Source organism: Schistocerca gregaria, chromosome 1 (genome assembly GCF_023897955.1).
Source record: "Schistocerca gregaria isolate iqSchGreg1 chromosome 1, iqSchGreg1.2, whole genome shotgun sequence".
In the NCBI taxonomy this organism is placed as follows: Eukaryota; Metazoa; Arthropoda; class Insecta; order Orthoptera; family Acrididae; genus Schistocerca; species Schistocerca gregaria.
Window position 1 is genome coordinate 615,371,169 of NC_064920.1, and position 22,162 is coordinate 615,393,330.

The following is a 22,162-nucleotide window of genomic DNA, read 5'->3' on the forward strand; positions in this document are numbered from 1 at the left end:
AACTGCACTATTGAGCTATGTTACGAGACGCACATTTTTGTACGTTTTAATGACTTTCCATGAAATAGTGCAATATTTTTTGTGCAATGCAAGTAACACTGAAACTTTAATTTATCATTTTATAAAGCTCCCTTTCCCTCTTACGTGACATCTTAATTGCTTTCGTTAGCTTTGTGATGCTTGCTTTCCATTTTTTTAATAGACCCTCCAGATAAGGTTTCAGAAAAACACATTTCAAACGTTGACGCATATTTACCGTGGAATGTACTGAATTTCGCATAAGTACGTCTACCTCTCATCTCGTTCCATCTCTTTTGACGTGTTCTGAAAACACTGTGTTCTGTTATCATTATAAGTCTCGATGCCTTGATTGAACTGAATGTATCTTAGAGCTTTAAGGTATTAATGGCTGAATTTATATTAATTCAACGTACCAGATAGCTATTAACAAGGAGCTACAAATTGCCAGTTTCAGGTTGAGTACTCTATAAAAAAACTCTTCAGTCTGGGTCCTGCTGTCAAGGTGCACACTAATAGGAAAATCCATTACTGAGATGTGACTGAAACAGAGAATTAATGTTGTCCCACTGACACATTTTAACAAATTTACGAAGTACTCTACTCAAAGTGCAAACTGTTTCTTCTTTTCTGACAGTCATTCCAATAATGGATCAATTTTTTTTTCGTCATTCTACTGACTGGTTTGATGCTGCCCGCTACGAATTACTTTCCTGTGATAACCTCTTCATCTCAGAGTAGCACTTGCAACCTACGTCCCCAATTATTTGCTTGACGTATTCCAATCTCTGACTTCCTCTACAGTTTTGCCCTCTACAGTTCCCTCTAGTACCATGGAAGTCATTCCCTCATGTCTTAGCACATGTCCTATCATCCTGTACCTTCTCCTTATCAGTGTTTTCCACATATTCCTTTCCTCTCCGATTATGCGTAGAACCTCCTCATTCCTTACCTTATCAGTCCACCTAATTTTCAACACTCGTCTATAGCACCACATCTCAAATGCTTCGATTCTCTTCTGTTCCGGTTTTCCCACAGTCCATGTTTCACTACCATACAATGCTGTACTCCATACGTACATCCTCAGAAATTTCTTCCTCAAATTGAGGGCGATATTTGATATTAGTAGACTTCTCTTGGCCAGAAATTTCTTTTTTGCCGTAGCGAGTCTGCTTTTGATATCCTCCTTGCTCCGCCCGTCATTGGTTATTTTACTGCCTAGGTAGCAGAATTCCTTAACTTCATTGACTTCGTGACCATCAATCCTGATGTTAAGTTTCTCGCTGTTCTCATTTCTACTGCTTCTCATTACCTTCGTCTTTCTCAGATTTACTCTCAAACCATACTATGTACTCATTAGACTGTTCATTCCGTTCATCAGATCATTTAATTCTTCTTCACTTTCACTCAGGATAGCAATGTCATCAGCGTATCGTATCATTGATACCTTTTCACCTTGTACAGATTGAAGAGTAGGGGCGAAAGGCTACAGCCTTAATACTAGCACTTCGTTCTTGATCGTCCATTCTTATTATTCACTCTTGGTTGTTGCACATATTGTATATCACCCGTCTCTCTCTATAGCTTACCCCTACTTTTTTCAGAATCTTGAACAGCTTGCACCATTTTATATTGTCGAACGCTTTTTCCAGGTCGACAAATCCTATGAACGTGTCTTGATTTTTCTATAGCCTTGCTTCCATTATTAGCCGTAACGTCAGAATTGCCTACATATATTGGGTCTACATATATTGATAAAAATGTTAAAGTTTCCTGGCGAGTATCTGTAAGCTGCTACAGTTACATGAGAATTGTTTTGCAGTATCAACTATCAAGCACACACATCTGGGATCTGCTCTACACAAAAAGACTTGTTCCTGTACATTTGTTTTGTATCCAACTTTTACGTACGTTGCAACTCTTCCTTTTTCCATGTTAATCTAATACAAGGATGATGTTAGCCTACACTCTATGATATTTAACCTGTCTGGCACTGTTGTTGCCAACGGCCTTGCCGCAGAGGTAAACCAGGTTCACGTGAAATGGACGAAGTTAAGCACTGTCGCGCTGGATGCACTAAGCCCTTGTGAGGCAAACAGAGGAGTTATTTGATTAGAAGTAGCGGCTCCGGTCTCGTAAACTGACATACTGCAGGGAAAGCGGTATGCTGATCACATGACCCTCCATATCCGCATCCAGTGACGCTTGTTGGGCTGAGAATGATAAGGCGGCCGGTCGGTACCGTTGTGCATTCACGGCTCGTTCGGGCGGAGTTTAGTCTTTTCTTTATCGCTATTGTTAAATGATGTTCAGATAAACGCAAAACATACACCTCTACACAGTATTAGACATCTTGACATTCAAGAGGGTCACACACTTTGTTATTCAACCATCAATTGAACCACGGCAGGTGGACATCTTCCAGCAGGGCGCGTAGAGTTTCTTGCTAAAAGTGAAGGAAATGTGCCCCGTTAAGTCGAGGAAGTGGGCGGATAGACCCACTCAGATGGTCACCCACAACGCCTGACCAAATTTTGAGCGGAAATCGTTCCTGGTGTCCGTGGACGTACGTGACGTGAGGGCTTTCCCTTGCCCTGTAACGAACGTTTCGAGTCCTGAAGAGGGCTTACCGATGAAAGGTGCCCTCGTCGGTAAACAACATAATGTCGGGGAAGTTGGGAGCTCGTGCAACACGTCGCAGAGACCACTGGTAAAACCTTAGGCTGTGTTCATAGCCCACCGCAGAATTTACTTCTTGCTCAGGGAAGAAACTAAATGGATGGTGGCTGTCATTCCTCGAAACCTCCTAGACTGACCGATGAGTGGTCCCCACATCTCCGGCCGTTGTGCCAGAGCCGTTCTAGGTGCTTCAGTCAAGAACCACGCTACTGCTACGGTTACAGGTTCGAATCCTCCCTCGGGCATGCCTATGTGTGATGTCCTTAGGTTAGTTAGGTTTAAGTAGTTCTAAATCTAGGGGACTGATGACCTCAGATGTTAAGTCCCATAGTGCTCAGATTTAGATCACCATGTCGTGTCCAGCTTCTCGAATTCTTGTCGTTGCTCATTCCTCTATGCCATCGAGAAGAAATGCAGCATCCCGTCGTAATCCAAGTTCTTCCAGCATCATCATGATATCCCGCTAACGAGCCTGTTTCGCCAAGTCGCCGTCGAATTGCTGTAAACGTTTGCGGGTGTGGGTGGCGTCTTGCTGGGTACCGTGTCTCATACAACCGTCAAGCTTCATGCACATTACCGTCGTCTAGTCTATGAACAAGAACCATCTCTTGTGCCTCTTAAACGAATACTGTGCCGCCATGCTTACTGTATTACTAAATCGGAGGTGTCGTGTGTGTGCTCCGATGCAAAGCTTACATGTGAATGGCTCTGACGTGGGGTGGAGACCAACAGCAAGAACTATTCGATAAGTGTGCGTATGACGTTGGGGCAGTGACGAAGCGAGGGATATTTGTATATGTGACCCGACAACCATAGCACTGCGCGTCAACAGACAAAAGGTAACAGGGCAATCCTACGGCCAACCGGAGTGCGTGGCGCCGTGTTTCCGTAGTTTAAAATGGTGCGTTGTTGACCTACAGAACATAGGTAATTTTGGTTCCTACTGGCATCAGCTATCCACAATGAAACCTCCCCTTAAAAAATTTATCAATGACAGTGCTGATAAACCTCTTACGTTATTTGATTTTAAGCAGCTGACGAGAACTGAACGCACTCAGACATTTCTCTCTTTGTTTATTCTGATGAACATTAAACTCACAAACAATATTTTTAGCGCAACGCAGTCTGTCTTTCAATAATCCCTACAAAAGAATGGCCCTGACTAACAATAACCTAAGCTTTTCAAGAATCACTTACGTCACAATAATCTTCATTACTCTATCTACTGCAATACAGCGAGCGCCAATACTGCCAGCTAAATAAATGATTCTAACTACTGAAGGCACTAACTACTGATTGGCATAGTTAGCAAATGAAAGATTTTGATAGAGAACAAACAATGTATTTACCTCAATAATATTCAAACAAAAGGATATATATCAATTCATGATATACAGTACTACAAATTTACTCTTTTTGATGGACACACGTCCAGATCGCCCACTCTCAAAATCGTGCCATCTCTCTCCCCACATCCACCACTGCTGGCGGCTCACCTCCATCTGCGCAACGCTACACGCTGTTCACTTAGAGCTGCCCAACACTACAATAGCAAATATTCCAACAATGCAAACCAGCCACCAGACTTCACACAGCACGGTCAGTAATTTTCATATAGAGCGCTATGTGGTGTTACCAACATAAAAACCTAAACAGCCCACTTACAAGAATTTCTTGACAAATTTTTCTCCACCATACATATATATATATATATATATATATATATATTATTCCCTCTGGGCGTGACATCCACACAAATTACAATACACTTTACTGTATTTGATATATAAGCTTGCATATACCATAAAACGTAGGTGGGGTGAATGAAAGTGGAACAGAATTTGTAACACCATAGCTGTAATACTCCTGTGATTTATTTTGGTTTTTGTTTCATTTAATGTTACATCACTGAGCTTCTGTAAATATGTTTGTTTGAATGGATAACATAAAACTGTATACTCATTTCTTCGATGTCATGATATGATTCTATGCAATGTAGTGTATCTGTCATTTAAATTCTTTGTCACATTTGGAGGGAACAAAACTTACTGTATATGATTCTAATTTTGTGTGAATAATTTTTGGTAGAAATGTCAATATGTGCAAATGTTTTGTTTTATTTAATGTATTTCTTTACTGTTACGTAAACTGCTGATCCTCACTTAGGGTTCTTAGTTAGTTTGTATGTCAAAGGTGTTGTGGTTCCCCTTGGGGACGGAACTGTGTAGCGCAGGCAAATTGTGGTTGGCATAGGTAGAAAAGGTGGAACTGAGAGTCAGTCAGGGACGAGCCACCAGTCGGGGACGAGCTACCAAACTGTGCACTGCCATGTACATGTTGCATATTGTACTGGTCCCGAGAGAGGAATTTTCTGCTCTTTTCCAATGCCTCGGATGGATGGATAAATAGCTTGAACTATTGTGGAATTTGTATCTATCATCGCCACCAAGAAATGACAGAGTCCAGCCATTCTACCTACAATTCCACCTACCGACATGCAATCGCCACCACATTGCGCAATCACTGTAATGGAGTAGTATAATAATGTACAGTGAAGGAGCAGCTAAATGGATGTGTTAGTGTGCTCAAATATAAGGTAATTTATAACTGCATTTATGTACCTACCTTGATTTTTCTCCTTATCATAACACCTCTCAGGTTCCTCTCCGTTTGAACTAAAGTGATTTCCGAGTGTCCCTACTGAAAGAACATTAACAGTGTTTTTGATAATTAATGCCTCTTGAACATAAATAAAGAAAGTTAATGAAAATAATTTTCCTAATAAAACTGCTTATTCATGTATTGTGGCCAACATCAAATTAAGAGTTCGTAAGACTGAGGCTTATAAAGTTTTGCTTCGTAAATGATCTCATTACTGTCTGTTGTAAATCACAGAAGGTGAGTCAGTATCTTACATATATGTTAATTTTGTGTCTCAATGTAGGAAAAGTGGAAAACTGCAGTGTGGAACGTTATATACTCAAGTCTGCTAAGTGTTTTGTCTCTCCTGTGTATCAGAAGTGCTTATTAATAATATAATAGGATCCACAGTTTGTCTACTGGGTTAATGCTCGGTAACAAGTAACGGAAAGACCACTAATTAAGGAAACCTTAATTTCTTTAGTCAAATGATAGTGAGGAGCAACCTGTAAGTGGATTCAAATTAACTTTCATTTTAAATAGTAACGTATTTAACTGAGAGAGACTTAACCTATATCCAATTAATGATTCTGCAGTGAATAGTAATAATAACGTTATAAAGACCATCCAGTTCCTGTAACCTTTAAAGTGATAGTGTGTTTCGGTATCTGTTATAAATTTGCAAATAGTTTGTGCTGCTCCAGTTGTTAGCTTCAATCTTAAAACAAACGTATGTGTCAAGAGTTCACTGCACTCGCGTGTGACAAAGTATAGGTTGTGTTTATCCATTAAAGTTACTAATAACTATTTTCTTGAACAAGAATGTTAATCATTCTCTTGCGTAGTTAGGCTGGCGACCGTTTTCTTTACCCATTAAACAGTACAGATAGGCAAAATTTTGTTTGTTACTGTTCAAATATTTCCGTAATTCTGACTTTCACTTCCGATAAGCCACCTCCGTTAGGTACAACACGGCCAACACAACAAAATTCCTCTCAGAGGGTTACACTGCTCTGTTGCGTTATACCATAATTGCTTTAATAAGATTGTTTTATTTCACAACCTGCTTTAAGGTTATGGTACATCAGTGACAGACGGTACTGTTATAAATTATTAACCAAATGCTTTTCCTCCACAAGACCAATACTGATTTACAACAAATGGCACCAGTAGATTTATCTAGCAATAGTAATGCAGAGGTGAAGATGGACTGGTGATATCGTGAAGAGCTGCTGCAAATAAGCCTTTGTCCTGAAGACAAAAAACAGGCGACATAGTTTTGTAATAGACGGAACTAAATACTTTTAAAGTTCTCCTCTCGGCAAAAACACTCTCGCCTCCCACGATGCTCTAGCTGGCCTTGTCTCCCTCCTCTACACAGTCTCTATGGTGCGAGCGGAGGATGGAGGATGAACGAGTGCAGCGGATGGGAGCTCTCCAGATTTGAGAGAGACCGGCTGCCCGTGTCTGCGTGCAGAAATAAAACGCTTGCGCAGCTCAGCAAAGGCCTGTGTAGGGGTAGGGAGAGGAAGGGCGGGTGGGGGAGGCCTCTCTGAGCCACGCCGTTTGTCTGCTGCGACGTTCCATTAGCCGCCAGCACGGCTGCGCCGCCTTGCTGCGGCCACCACCGGCTGCTCCTGTGTCTTAATCCGCGTAAAGCGCTCCACCACGGCTTACGCCTCGCCACCGTCCTTATATACGTCCATGTCTCATAAATACTCTAGTCTAGAGTGGAAAATGTACGTCCAAAGGGAAAACGAACAAAACTAGTGACGTAGTGACAGAAGGTGTGGTACATCCAGAAAATTTGCTGTCCTCGGTGGTCGTTCTAGGCTCATTAGCCCGAAATGTTGGAATGCATCTTTTATCCCCTCTTAGCGGCGGTTATTGTTCATTCAGTAAACTGCCTTATAGAAAATATTTTACACACTCCGAGGACGAAGTTGGATGTCAATGTCATATCGTGCACGTTCATACAATCGCTAGGTATGTAAACTATATGAACGCATCGTGTCTGTTTTTGTGGACATGTCCGAAACAACACACACACGCATTCATACAACTGACTTGCCTCGATGGGCAGCGGATCCACCAAAGTCAGTTCGGATGTATGATTACGCCAACTTCCTACATCAATCTCCAAGAACTAAGCATAGGGGACATGGAACTGATTGCAAATAGATGGCACGAGGTGGGAACGTTGGTCGGCGGAGAGACGTGTTGAGGTAATTCGCGCAGTCGCTTAGGTGTCGTAGTGTTTAACGCAGTTGTCTAAGATCCTGGGTTCCTATCCTGGTCAGCCGACCGCGGTGTTCTAGCGGTTCTAGGCGCTCAGTCTGGAGCCGATCGACTGCTACGGTCGCAGGTTCGAATCCTGCCTCGGGCATGGATGTGTGTGATGTCCTTAGGTTAGTTAGGTTTAAGTAGTTCTAAGTCCTAGGGGACTGATGATCACAGCAGTTGAGTCCCATAGTGCTCAGAGCCGTTTGAACCATTTTTTCTAAGTTATAGGGGACTGATGGCCATAGATGTTAAGTCCCATAGTGCTCCGGGCCATTGGAACCATTTTTTGATCCTATCCTAGTCTGGTACTGACGCTGCACGAAGTCTTGATTCAGGTGATATCAAGAGTCCATTCTCTTTCTGCCCCCCCCCCCCCTTCCTCCAGCTTCAATTTACATGATAGGTGCGGACCGGAGTGACCGAGTGGCTATAGGCGCTACAGTCTGGTACCGTGCGACCGCTACGGTCGCAGGTTCGAATCCTGCCTCGGACATGGATGTGTGTGATGTCCTTATGTTAGTTAAATTTAACTAGTTCTACGTTCTAGGGGACTGATGGCCTCAGCAATTAAGTCCCTTAGTGCTCAGAATCATTTGAACCATGATAGGTAAATGACTAGAGATGCAATTCTCTACAATAATATTATTTGTGCTTATGATGATGGTTTGGTAAGTCTGCTAAATTTTAATAAAAGATGTAAATTTTTTTGCGCATTCATAGTAGGGAAACTTGGTTATTCGAAGGATTTATTCGATGGATTGTGTGAAGAATTTTAAAATGTTTAGTGCACTGTTCATTGTTGATACAGCCGTCTGAATTGGTGGGTGTGGTGGCTGTAACTGAAAATGGTGAAAAACGAGACTTTTGCTGTTATCAAACGTTTCTCTTTGAGTGTTTGGACTGCTGCACAAATCAAAACAGATTTGAATGAACTCACAAGGAATCTATACCGTCATTGAAAACCATTTACTTTTTGATCAATGAATTTAAACGTGGTCGGACAAACACGGAACATGAAGCGCGCTTGTGAGTTACCACCAAGGGGGCTGTCGACAAAATGAATGATATGTTGATGCGAGACCACCGAATAAATATTTGTGAGACTGATGAGACTGTAGGCACCTCAACAGAGCCCGTGCTTACTATCCAGCACAGAGAATTGACGATGACGAAGCTCTGTGCGCAGTGGATAACGTGATTGCTGACAGCCGACCAAACGCGCATCGGGCACAATATATCAGCGCAAGGTACGGTAATGTTTAACCACAATCCGCAAGATTTTTGCTCCGATTCATGACTGTTAATGAAACCTGAAGAATTAACAGGAAACAAGAGTCGATTTAGAAGACATAGGGGATCAAGTATTACAATCAGAACTTACAAGAGCTTAGGGTGACTTAAGATCGAATAAGGCAGGAGAGATAAATAACATTCCATCAGAATTTCTAAAATGATTGGAGGGAGTGGGAACAAAACGACACTTTGATATGCAGAACGTACGAGCCTGGGGACATACCGTCTGACTTTTGGAAAACTATCATTCACACTATTACGAAGACTGCAAAGGCTGAAAAGTGAAAGAATTATCGAACAATCAGCTTAACTTCTCATGCATCCAAGTTGCTGACGAGAATAATTCGCAGAAGAATGGAAAAGAAAATATGGGATGTTGTTAGATGACGATCAGTTTGGCAGCAGAGAGCCAATGTCACAGCGAATCGTATCATTCACATTCTTTCGCCCTGAATTTTAACTACACTCTTGAGCCAGATCACTGATCGATCATCAGCGATCGGCTTGTTATCCTTGGCGTGTCTTCGGGCATGAGCACCTTTGCGTTTTCATCTGCGGCTTCCTTATCTTAAACTTGCTAGGAAGAAATTTTCATCTGTGGGAGAAATGATAGTTGGAGCCATCGAGTATTTTTGCTGAGTCTGACAGAAACTAATTTCTCGATGTTGTGAAATAGCTAAAGGATTGCTGGACCAAGTGTATAGCCTTAAAAATAGACTTCAACGATAAGAAAGGTGATTTGTTTACGGAACAATACTTTTTCTTGCTTTTTAACAGACTGATAAACCTGTAGCAGTATTACCAGATTTGGCTCGGTACATAATGTGCGTGAACATGTCAGATCTTGAGTCATCGTTCAGAAGGACAGGGAGATGCTGCGTTCTCATGTGACACAGTGTTACCAGCAAACTGTCAGTGTTCGAGAGTCACATCATCGTCCGTTTCCGTTTCGCCAGTTGGCCGATTCGTGCAGTATACTTATTTGTGTGGCATTCAGATGGAGAGTGGCTCTACGTTGCACTGCATGGAACCTTAGGGCAGGAGTACTCGTCGTCACGATTCCACAATGGTAGATCCTGTATTGCACACCAAGCATATCGCAACCCCTTCACATATGTCCCTGCCAGCTGAAAAGTGATCGACTCCCTATAACATTTGGTGTCATCCCGCATTATTGGTGGAGACTAGGAACAGCCGGGCTGTGGAGTAACCGTCCATGTGTACGCTGCAGTTAACAACACACCAATATGGCTAAGTTTTGGAGCGATGCTGTAGTGAGGAATTATGGACAGCTTAATGTTTGTGAGTGGCGCAGCATTCTGTTCAGTGACGAAATGTGGTTCTCCACTACCTCAGATGACCATCGTCGCGATTATAGCAACGGCTTAGAAAACTGTCCCGTTCTTCTCGTGTAGTGGCAACGTGGTGTTACTCTTGGCATCGTGGTGTGAAAGGCCAACGAGTTTCACTTTACAGCTGGCATCGATTGCGGAGACTTGAACGACACAACTGTAGTTCATGGACATCCTGCTTTCACATGTGTTACCTATAATGTGACAGTATCGTGGTACCATTTTTCAACAGGACAATGCTCGTTCAACCATAGTACGTGTGTATATGAACAGTCTGGGAGACGTGAAGGTACTGCAGTGGCCAAAATTATCTCCAGATCTGCCTCTGATGAAACGTGTTTGCTCGGACAGCAACTCAGCCCCACTATCGGTACCCAAGATATGAAGGACGAAAGTTGTGAACCAACTTGGCTCAGATGACACAATGGCTTCATGGCACCTTTGTCAACAGAGCTAGTGCATGCAGACATGCCAGAGGTATTGCCTAATCACACTGATAAGTGAGCTTATACTCCCAGGTGTTCTGTAAATTTAACTCGGTTTTGTAATCACCGAAATACTACCACATACCCTGTCAACTTTAGAAGTTTTCCTCCCCTTTCATATGCTTCACAGTTTTATGTTCAAATTGACTTGAACTGTTACTTGTCATGAGGTTAGCGTCACTGTTACCTAATCATGGGTTGTGGGGTTTTAATTCCACCTGATGTCCATTTCATTTGCTGTTCGCATCTGGATGTGTGCGTTGTCCTAGTCAGCGTTTTACATCATCGACACGCAAGTCACCGAAGTGAATCAAATAAAAAGCCTTGTACCAAGCACCCCAACATCCCAGCCGAGGCCTCCTGGCAATTAAAGGCATTCGCCTATTTCATTTTATTTTATTGATATGCGAGCGTAGTCGTAGGTAACAGCTAGAAAGCTTATACAATTATCAACGGGTTGAATTTATGCCCATTCTTACTAATGTTACAAATGTGAAAGTAACTCTGTCACGATTGATATGGTATTTGATACTGATGTAGCTAGCACCCTGAAGAAGACCATAGGCTGCTTTAGAAAGTTTTCTCTTTTTGACAATTATAAACATTTTTTAATACGGTATACGTGTGTGGTATGCATACAACGTTGCGGCGATGGTTGGCGACTCTTGTTAGTGGCTGTAGATTATTCCAAGAAAGTGTAAATCCAATGTCATTGTGCGCATGGTTTATGATATTGAGTCCCTACACCACTTGGCATAGCAGGAGAATTTTGGTGGCGTTACAACAATAAAATACGATGGTAAGTCTCGGACTATTTCCGGCCATTGTGACCGAGCTGTTCTAGGCTCTTCAGTCCGGAACCGCGCTGCTGCTACGGTTGCTGGTTCGAATCTTGCCTCGGACATGGACGTCTGTGGTGTCCCTAGGTTAGTTATTTTTAAGTAGTTCTAAGTCTAGGGGACTGATGACCTCAGATGATAAGTCCCATAGTGCGATGAGTGAGTGGGCTTTATTTTGTAAAGTTGCACAATGGATTGATCCAACAAGTACCCTTTAGTTACTGCAAGAAACAAATTTCCACCTCGCACTACTACAGAAGTCAGACAGACGCTCCTAATGTACCAACAATAGCTGCTTGCCAAACATTCAGCAACAAATATCTTCTAGAGTCGTCCGGTGTAAGGAAAAAACACAAAAATATTCTATATTCTTACGTAACTAGTGGGATACTTGGATACTGGAGTATTGCTAGTTAGTGTACAAAAAACATTAAACGAACGAAAAATATTACTTTTTACAAAAAATTCTGAGAAATCAAGTGAAACTTTTTCTTATAAAATAATAAATTTCTGGGTTCTTTTAGGAATATTAGATTGCCTCTTATGGATGGGAATACTATTATTTTACAAGGTATGGAAAGGTTCTTTTCTCTCATTTCTTTAAGAGTGTTGTTTACTCGGTAGAATGGCTGAGAGCTGCGCCTACACAACTTGAATAACATTTCTAGTTTTGGTCAAGGCTGTCGCGTGAGAAATGTAATGTAGTGTACTGTTATGGAAAATGGCTCTGAGCACTATGGGACTTAACATCTGAGGTCATCAGTCCGCTAGAACATAGAACTAATTAAACCTAACTAATCTAAGGACATCACTCACATCCATGTCCGAGGCAGGATTCGAACCTGCGACCGTACCGATCGCGCGGTTCCTGACTGAAGCGCCTAGAATCGCTCGGACACCACGGCCGGCACTGTTATGGAGGACAGATGGGGCTCGCAATAGCTGAAGCGCACAATACCATGAGCTGCAACGACTATTGCTTGCGTCGCTCGCTGCTGAAAAATAACACAACAATCTCTTTCTATCTGGAATGACCTTTGCCAATCAAACTATCCCTACACCTTGATGAAGTCAAGGACGCCTATGCACCCCTAGTCTAACTATTGGCATGGTACAACGGTCAGATGACCAGTACACCGTCATGCCAATCAATATTTGATTGCAGGCGTTTAATTTGTACTCTGTCAGTGTTCACACAGCAAAATAAGTGTGAAGGCCAACACAGTGAACAACGCTTAATTGCGAGCAACTCAGTATAGAGTATCACTGCGATTTTCTAACGACAGAGATGCTGTCCCAGTGAAGTACTAAGGAGACTTTGTTCCTCGCTCTTTGCTTACACGTATGAGCGCACTCCTGCTCCAAAAACGAAAACAGAACGGCTCCTTTTTCTGGAAAAATTGCAAGGGTATATCATTCGCTGTCTTCCCTCACTCCTCTGGCTCTTTGCATCAGAAAGATTCTGCCAATCAGCATTGCTCTTTTAAACGGGAGAATGACATTTGGTTTAAGTCGACCAGTGCGGAGATATGTAGCATCTCCGTTAGGCGTATACTGTCCTCCTGTGAGAACTCCATAACTATGCAGTCTTCTGGGCGCTCACACACAATGTAGCGGAATTTGCTTTTAAGTCGAACACGGGGGTCGTTATACTTTCGCTCTTCGAAAAGCTGTCCCCTCTCTAGGTGGTCGCTCCTTCGGAAGTAGGTGTGTGTTGACGCACCCCTCTGAAGGGATGGGCCTCCCAGCAGGCTGGTTGCCTATGCCACACTCGACTTTTTCAACCTCAGTGCGCACTTCCGATTTACTCATTAGGTTTGCATATCACTTACATGAATTCATACCAAATTGACTCTACCTTATCGAGTTTGGGTTCGAATGAAGAGTCTTCATGTGCAGAGTACGATTGGGAGGACGGAATATGTATGAAATGAAGGTCAGGAGACCACACCACCTCACAGTTCTCAGACCGATTTGAACCCAGACTATTACTGCAAGCCTGTCAATCGTCTGATTTAGCACATCGTCAGTTCTAAGAGAGCTCCTGCTTCAAAAATGGAAAATTTAATGCCTGCGCGGTGTAGCCGCGTGGTCTCAGGCGCCTTGCACGGTTCGTGCGGCTCCCCCCTTTGGAGGTTTGAGTCCTCCATCGGGCACGGGTGTGTGTGTGTGGTGTGCTTAGCGTAATTTAGTTTAAGTTGGAGTAAGTAATGTGAAGGCCTAGGGACCATTGATCTCAGCAGTTTGGTCCCATAGGAACTTATCATGCCAAAAAAAGGAATTAACTAATGTATTCTTTCAAATTCTACATGCAGAAAATAATAGAAACATGTTAATTATGTACCTACATACTGGCACTGCATACATCTGCATACTTACGTCTCTACATAGCTATATATACAGACATCCGTTGAAGTTAATATCTTACCATCACTAACCATAACAATATTACCCATATGCGAGCGAAGCAAAGTGTAACACCTAATAGGTCCTAAAATATATTATGAACACTGGAGATGAGTCGTATGATACCGAGTGTTGCTGACAACAGCAGGTGCTCAACACAACCTCGTACCAAATATACCAGGGTTGCAGCACATCTTATGCTTGCAGAATGACGCTAAAACCAATTTCAAGTGAACCCCAACAATGACAACCATGGTTCAAGTGTCATTAGATAAGATACACTCCTGAAAATTGAAATAAGAGCACCGTAAATTCATTGTCCCAGGAAGGGGAAACTTTATTGACACATTCCTGGGGTCAGATACATCCCATGATCACACTGACAGAACCACAGGCACACAGACACAGGCAACAGAGCATGCACAATGTCGGCACTAGTACAGTGTATATCCACCTTTCGCAGCAATGCAGGTTGGTATTCTCCCATGGAGACGATCGTAGAGATGCTGGATGTAGTCCTGTGGAACGGCTTGCCATGCCATTTCCACCTGGCGCCTCAGTTGGACCAGCATTCGTGCTGGACGTACAGACCGCGTGAGACGACGGTTCATCCAGTCCCAAACATGCTCAATGGGGGACAGATCCGGAGATCTTGCTGGCCAGGGTAGTTGACTAACACCTTCTGGAGCACGTTGGGTGGCACGGGATACATGCGGACGAGCATTGTCCTGTTGGAACAGAAGTTCCCTTGCCGGTCTAGGAATGGTAGAACGATGGGTTCGATGACGGTTTGGATGTACCGTGCACTATTCAGTGTCCCCTCGACGATCACCAGAGTAGTACGGCCAGTGTAAGAGATCGCTCCCCACACCATGATGCCGGGTGTTGGCCCTGTGTGCCTCGGTCTTATGCAGTCCTGATTGTGGCGCTCACCTGCACGGCGCCAAACACGCATACGACCATCATTGGCACCAAGGCAGAAGCGACTCTCATCGCTGAAGACGACACGTCTCCATTCGTACCTCCATTCACGCCTGTCGCGACACCACTGGAGGCGGGCTGCACGATGTTGGGGCGTGAGCGGAAGACGGCCTAACGGTATGCGGGACCGTAGCCCTGCTTCATGGAGACGGTTGCGAATGGTCCTCGCCGATACTCCAGGAGCAACAGTGTCCGTAATTTGCTGGGAAGTGGCGGTGCGGTCTCCTACGGCACTGCGTAGGATCCTACGGTCTTGGCGTGCATACGTGCGTCGCTGCGGTCCAGTCCCAGGTCGACGGGCACGTGCACCTTCCGCCGACCACTGGCGACAACATCGATGTACTGTGGAGACCTCACGCCCCACGTGTTGAGCAATTCGGCGGTACGTCCACCCGGCCTCCCGCATGCCCACTATACGCCCTCGCTCAAAGTTCGTCAACTGCACATACGGTTCACGTCCACGCTGTCGCGGCATGCTACCAGTGTTAAAGACTGCGATGGAGCTCCGTATGCCACGGTAAACTGACTGACAGTGACGGCGGCGGTGCACAAATGCTGCGCAGCTAGCGCCATTCGACGGCCAACACCGCGGTTCCTGGTGTGTCCGCTGTGCCGTGCGTGTGACCATTGCTTGTACAGCCCTCTCGCAGTGTCCGGAGCAAGTATGGTGGGTCTGACACACCGGTGTCAATGTGTTCTTTTTTCCATTTCCAATAGTGTATATTACGTAAAGCTATAAGAATATACAGCGATGGTTTAAGCAATCAAGAATATTATTAAAATATTTGACATTTGATATTTGACCTCCAAATACGGTGAACACGCCACACACGCACACGCCACTCTGCTACGGAGATGCAGCGCAGTTCATCATTAGGACTGTAAACTTAACCTAAATGCCCAAATGTGGTAATCACATTTATTCATAATTAGCATGAACAGCGTTTGTATGATTAATTGAGGCTGTAGTTGCAAAGAAGCGAGGATAATGGCACACTCATAACATCAAATCAAATCCGTAGTATTTCATTGCAGGTGTAGATAGTATTCGTAGAACAAGCATGGGCAACGAAATTTAGGTCACAAGTTAACTGTGCATTACTTAAATAAATATTCATTTAAATACTGTTTATTTCTTGAACGAAAAATGTATAACATGTTGTTGTTATTGTTGTGGTCTTCAGTGCTGAGACTGGTTTGATGCAGCTCTCTATGCTACTCTATCCTGCGTAAGTTTCTTAATCTCCCAGTACTTACTGCAACCTATATCCTTCTACTTAGTGTATCCATCTCTTGGTCTCCCTCTACGATTTGTACCCTCCACGTTGCCCTCCAATGCTAAATTTGTGATCCCTTGATGCCTCAAAACATGTCCTACCAACCGGTCCCATCTTTTTGTCAAGTTGTGCCACAAACTCCTCTTCTCCTCAATTCTGTTCAATACCTCCTCATTAGTTATGTGATCTACCCGTCTAATCTTCAGCATTCTTCGTTAACACCACATTTCGAAAGCTTCTATTCTCTTCTTGTCCAAACTATTTATCGTCCATGTTTCACTTCCATACATGGCTACACTCCATACAAATACTTTCAGAAATGACTTCCTGATACTTAAATCTATACTCGATGTTAGCAAATTTCTCTTCTTCAGAAATGCTTTCCTTGCCATTGCCAGTCTACATTTTATATCCTCTCTACTTCGACAATCAACAGTTATTTTGCTCCCCAAATAGCAAAACTCCTTTACTACTTTATCTCATTTCCTAATCTAATTCCCTCAGCATCACCCAATTTAATTTGACTACATTCCATTATCCTCGTTTTGCTTTTGTTGATGTTCATCTTATATCCTCCTTCCCAGACATTGTCCATTACATTCAACTGCTCTTCCAAGTCCTTTGCTGATTTGACAGAATTACAATGTCATCGACGAACCTCAAAGTTTTTTTTTCTTCTCCATGAATTTTAATACCTACTCCTAATTTTTCTTTTCTTTCCTTTACTGCTTGCTGAATATACAGATTGAATAACATTGGGGAGAGGCTACAACCCTGTCTTACTCCCATCCCAACCACTGCTTCCCTTTCATGACCCTCGACTCTTATAACTGCCATCTGGTTTCTGTACAAATTGTAAATAGCCTTTTGCTCCCTGTATTTTAACCCTGCCACCTTCAGAATTTGAAAGAGAGTATTCCCATTAAACGTATAACATATGGTACGAAAATGATCATCGAGCTAAGGTGCTTACACTGAACACCTGTCTTTGCCCAAGATACGGTACGGAAAATTCTTTTCTGTCATCGCTTTCATAAAATGTTTTAAAATGCAGTTATTGACTTCCTTCGCCAACAGAACAACAAAAGACGTCGTTTAAACAGGTACTCAACCATAAATGTGTAATAATGTGAGATGGTGCTACGTGTATACGCTGTACGTTGTTATGAAGTTGACGTTGCATTGTTAGATGTCCCAAAACATTAGCAAACGGGGTGTTTATAAAGAGTCAAACGAAATTAGCTTGACAGACCATTTGATTAATAGCTACAATGGTTTTCCTCAAAGCAGGACATGGAAACCTGTACTGTCCCGCATCAAAACAGAACGTCATTCGGTGCGGCCAGCCCGAGTGTCAGAAAATAGATCGTGATTGCTATTCATCGGTGTTCAACAAATTGCGACGCCATCAGGCGAGCCGTGGAGGATATAAATGTGGTGGGCGACTCATTGAGCTGTGTGCGGAACGCATGGCGTTATATTACGACGATGTACTGCCCTGGCACCAGTTTTCAGCGGGAATCAGCAGCAACAGCGTTCCCCTCAAGATAGTGGATGAAGGATCGCAGAAATATCGAATAATTCTCCTTATTACGGACGAATGAAACTGACTTTCAGATTATGTCCTTCACCCGAAAATGCTGAGAAGATGTTTTGCTATATTTGGTCGGTTTCCATGCCCTCCTTCTCGCGGCATTCACACAGAGAGCTCTTCCAATTGTACTTATAGGAAATCGAAAGCCAAATAACAGAAATAAAACCACTGCAGTAATAGGAAACAACGAGACCAAAAGAAAATAATGTGCGGTTCTCTTACACTTTAGACTACAGCCAGCACGAAATGTATACCCGTAAATTACGCAAGCTGACGTAGTATATCAAAATATTTCAATCAGAAGGTAATGTTCGTGGCAAATAAAGTAGCGGACGTGGGCTTCAAATATGTGACGTAACAACTTCGCTTATTGTAACTCCATGCATTCAATACAGTTGGTGAATCGTTGCTTCCGTCGTTAGCGACTATATATTTTTATTATTGATATACTACTGGAATATATCCAATGCACTGTGCCTGTGAAATTTTCATTAACCGATCATTTTAATCACCCTCCTGCCCTTGAAACACATAAATATTCTTTTGTAAATTTACGTCGTCGAAGTATGAAAATGCCAGCGCATACTAGCACATCTCCGAATTACACAAAATTTTCATGTGCATTTAATCATTGGTTAAAATTCCTTAACTGGTGCACCCGAAGTAATCATCTTCTTACGTGTATAAATCAGTATCTGTGCTATGTTATACACGTAAGAAGATGATTATTTCAATTGCACGTATTATAGTATAATAGTTACATTTACTGTTGTAAGCTTTACTTCCATCAACGATATAAAGAATTAGGTCATAAAATAAAAGTTTTTGTCTTATTGCACAAAATGAAGTTGATTTATAACTGGCCAAGAAAAGCCTTTATACGTTTTTAAATATGTATATTGCATTGAACATTCATTGGCTCATTTCATTGTCAGACTATAGCCGCCATAAGAGATGTACAACTTCAATCTTCTTCTTGTAATGGTCTATTCTCGACCTGTTGCGTACTGCCTCCAGCGACGTTTTACCTCGTGCTGCGCCAAGTATAGTCTTCAGTAATCCTCGGATCTAGGCGATATACACTTTGCAGCAAAAATAGTGGGCCATTGCTGAATGCAACCAATATAACGTAACTGTGTCGCAGGTCTTCTAAATGCCAAAACGATGCATGGTATAGTTTGACTAGACACTTTCGTTGCCACAAGAGACCACTAGAAAACAGTGCTCAGTTTGACAGTGAGTCAAGATGTAAACCACTACCAGTATACAACGTGGATTAGAAGACATGTTTTTAGAGATGTGACAGTCCATAATGCTTGTAAATCAGACTTCGCTACAATAAGTGACACTTCAGAAGTTTTGTTACATTCATTAAATGAGATGATAGATTGTTGTTTGTGATCTGAATTTGAACCCACTGTTAACCAGACAAAACTTGCATTTCATTCAAGACTTGATTACGCATAAAGAGGCGTAAAATATTGAAATGTTCACCGGTATCAGGTCACAAGGTGAATGTCCGTATCTGGAAATAAATAGCGATACGGTTACCACTGCACTGGGAACGCCATGAAGCTTATATTTATTGCCCCTGAGAAGTAACAACGAAAGCTGTGTAATAAATGGAACGCAAAAGTGTGAAATACCATGAAGTAAAGTTGTGGTAATGGACAGGGAGTAGAAACTAGTGCCTATGTGCATTGTTAACTAAGGAGAATCGAATATCAGATATTAAATATGTTTACCAATGGCGTTATATTGGGACCTGGAAGCACAATATAAATGATTTTTGCCAGACAGAGATTCGAACCCAGCACCTTTTGCTATTGTCTTGTAGATACGAATAGACATTAAATATTTATTGTTTCTTCACCAGTAGTGAGATGGGCACACGTTCGGCTAGAGGTAACACAACGAATAGTTCTGTGCAGCCTGGGACTCCAACCCTGCGCATATCGTCGTTGTTGAGCCCACACGAAGAGGTGTCAACTAACAAATAAACTGTCACTAGTAGTTGGAATCGCGCCGTTCGTAGGGACCATGAGGAGTTTGGCATCATGAGGAAACAACGAAATGATGGAACAGTATCATCTCTAAAGGTTCTTATCCAGAGACAAATTTACATCGAGCTTGAATTACATTCCAGAGCCTAAATTTACAAAATCTCAAGGTCACTTAAAAGAAGACCTGCGACGTTACATGACTGTTGTTTCGTGAACTTAAAAAACATTACTAGTGAAAGAGAGCTTACTACTTCCGCCCTTGACAGCTAGAACTAATCCAGCTCTGTTCCAGTCAGTAGGGAATGGACAAGTTTAATGTTGGTTTGGGACCACGGCATACCCTTTCGTTCTTTACTTGGCGTTAGTGAAGGTGAAGAGGACATGTTTATTGTTCGAAAATGGCTCTGAGCACTATGGGACTCAACTGCTGTGGTCATTAGTCCCCTAGAACTTAGAACTACTTAAACCTAACTAACCTGAGGACATCACACACATCCATGCCCGAGGCAGGATTCGAACCTGCGACCGTAGCAGTCACACGGTTCCGGACTGCGCGCCTAGAACCGCGAGACCACCGCGGCCGGCCATGTTTATTGTGTTAAATACTGGTACCCCCAGAGGGAATCGAACCCACATCAAAGCTATTATATGCTAGCCTCAGTCCACTTACATGTGTTAGCAACATGTTTTTGTGATATTGGGGTACGCAGCACACTGTACGATAAATGTTGACTTCCACTTCATGCAGTGCGAATGCAAATCTGTGATGTGAAACGCATACTTTTTCCTTCTTTTTTAAACTGTACTCTGTCTGTCTGCAAAGAGCATCAGTCCGACAGAAGGTCAGAGACAGTTTCGTTCATTCTCTAATCAGCCAGTAATAGACAATCCTTGCTGAAACAAAAATTAATCTTCCTGTCATTGCAGGAATTAACAAAACTATCCCAGCATCACCAGGCATGTTCCACTATTTTGTTATGATCCTACCATAGTCGTAGCAGGGCAATTATGTTTCCACACGCCACGTATTTTTCGAGGTGCTAACAATTTAAGAGTGCGCCTTGTGCTTCAACGATGCTACTTCTTCATTACTTTTCCTACGGCGTCTCCAGTAATTATGGCGAGGGAGAAGACTGGAAAGTTATAAGACAGCCGCAATGCATACGAAAAAAAGCGAATTTGAACCAGTGAGTCACTGATTCAATTAATTGAAATAGACATGTGGCAGGATATGTGAATAAACACTTTATTGCAACGTTATGAAATACCCCAAAGTGTATTACCTATTGATATCAAACCAGCATGAACTGGAACACATCACCCTGGTGAGACACAGTTGGCTCTTTGCTCGCATGACGTACTACATACGTGGGCTCTCAGATTGATTCTGTGTTTACAGAGTTCCAAAAAGGCTTTTGATATCATTTCTTATCAGTTTCCTCCAATGACATCGCTTTCCTATGAATTATCATCTCAGTGATGAGACCGGATTCATGAGTTCCAGTCTGGAAGGTCAAAGTTCGCAGGTCGTCCCCTAGTGACGCAAGTGATGAGTATGAGTCCGCAAGTAAAGTGATGTAGACATTCCGCTATTTCTAATATATATAAACTATTTAGCATACAATAAGATTTCTCTTATTTTGGTGGCAGGTAATGCCGTCGTCTAGTAAACTTTTCAGAAGAGAGAAGTGAACTGCTAAATGATGTTGAAAATATATCTACATTGTTCAAATCGTGAAGACTCCAAACAATAAAATGTGCGAAGTTCTCCACAAGATTCTAGAAAGCTTTAAGCAAAACAAATTTGATGGTTATAGATCTAACGGAAGTGCTAGCGGTTACAAACGTAAACAAGTAACTGGGAAACATCACACGTTGTGGCGAAAGTGAAATATATGTTATGTTATTGCAACAATCCTTAGAAGACAAGAAGTCCACTAAGGAGACTGACAGCACTACTATTGTTCTACCCCTCCTCGGATTTTGCTGAGCACTGTGCGATGAATAACTGATGGGATTGATGGGGGTCACTGAAACCGTTGGAAGAAGGAAGCTGATTTTGAAGTAGGGGAATTATGGGAGAGAGTGTTGCGGATCTTTTCCTTTTTTTCCTTGAAGCTGGAAGGGGGAGATGGCAGGGATACCAGGTGGGGACGCAATATTAAAACAAAAGCATTTTCAATGCGGTACGTTATTTCCGGGACGGTTCAACAACCATGTTTCTGCTCTGAATGCAAGCAGTTTTTGTTGCCGCTCCCGTATATAGGATGATGAACTGTAATAACATGAGGGAAATTAGAACTCGCACATAA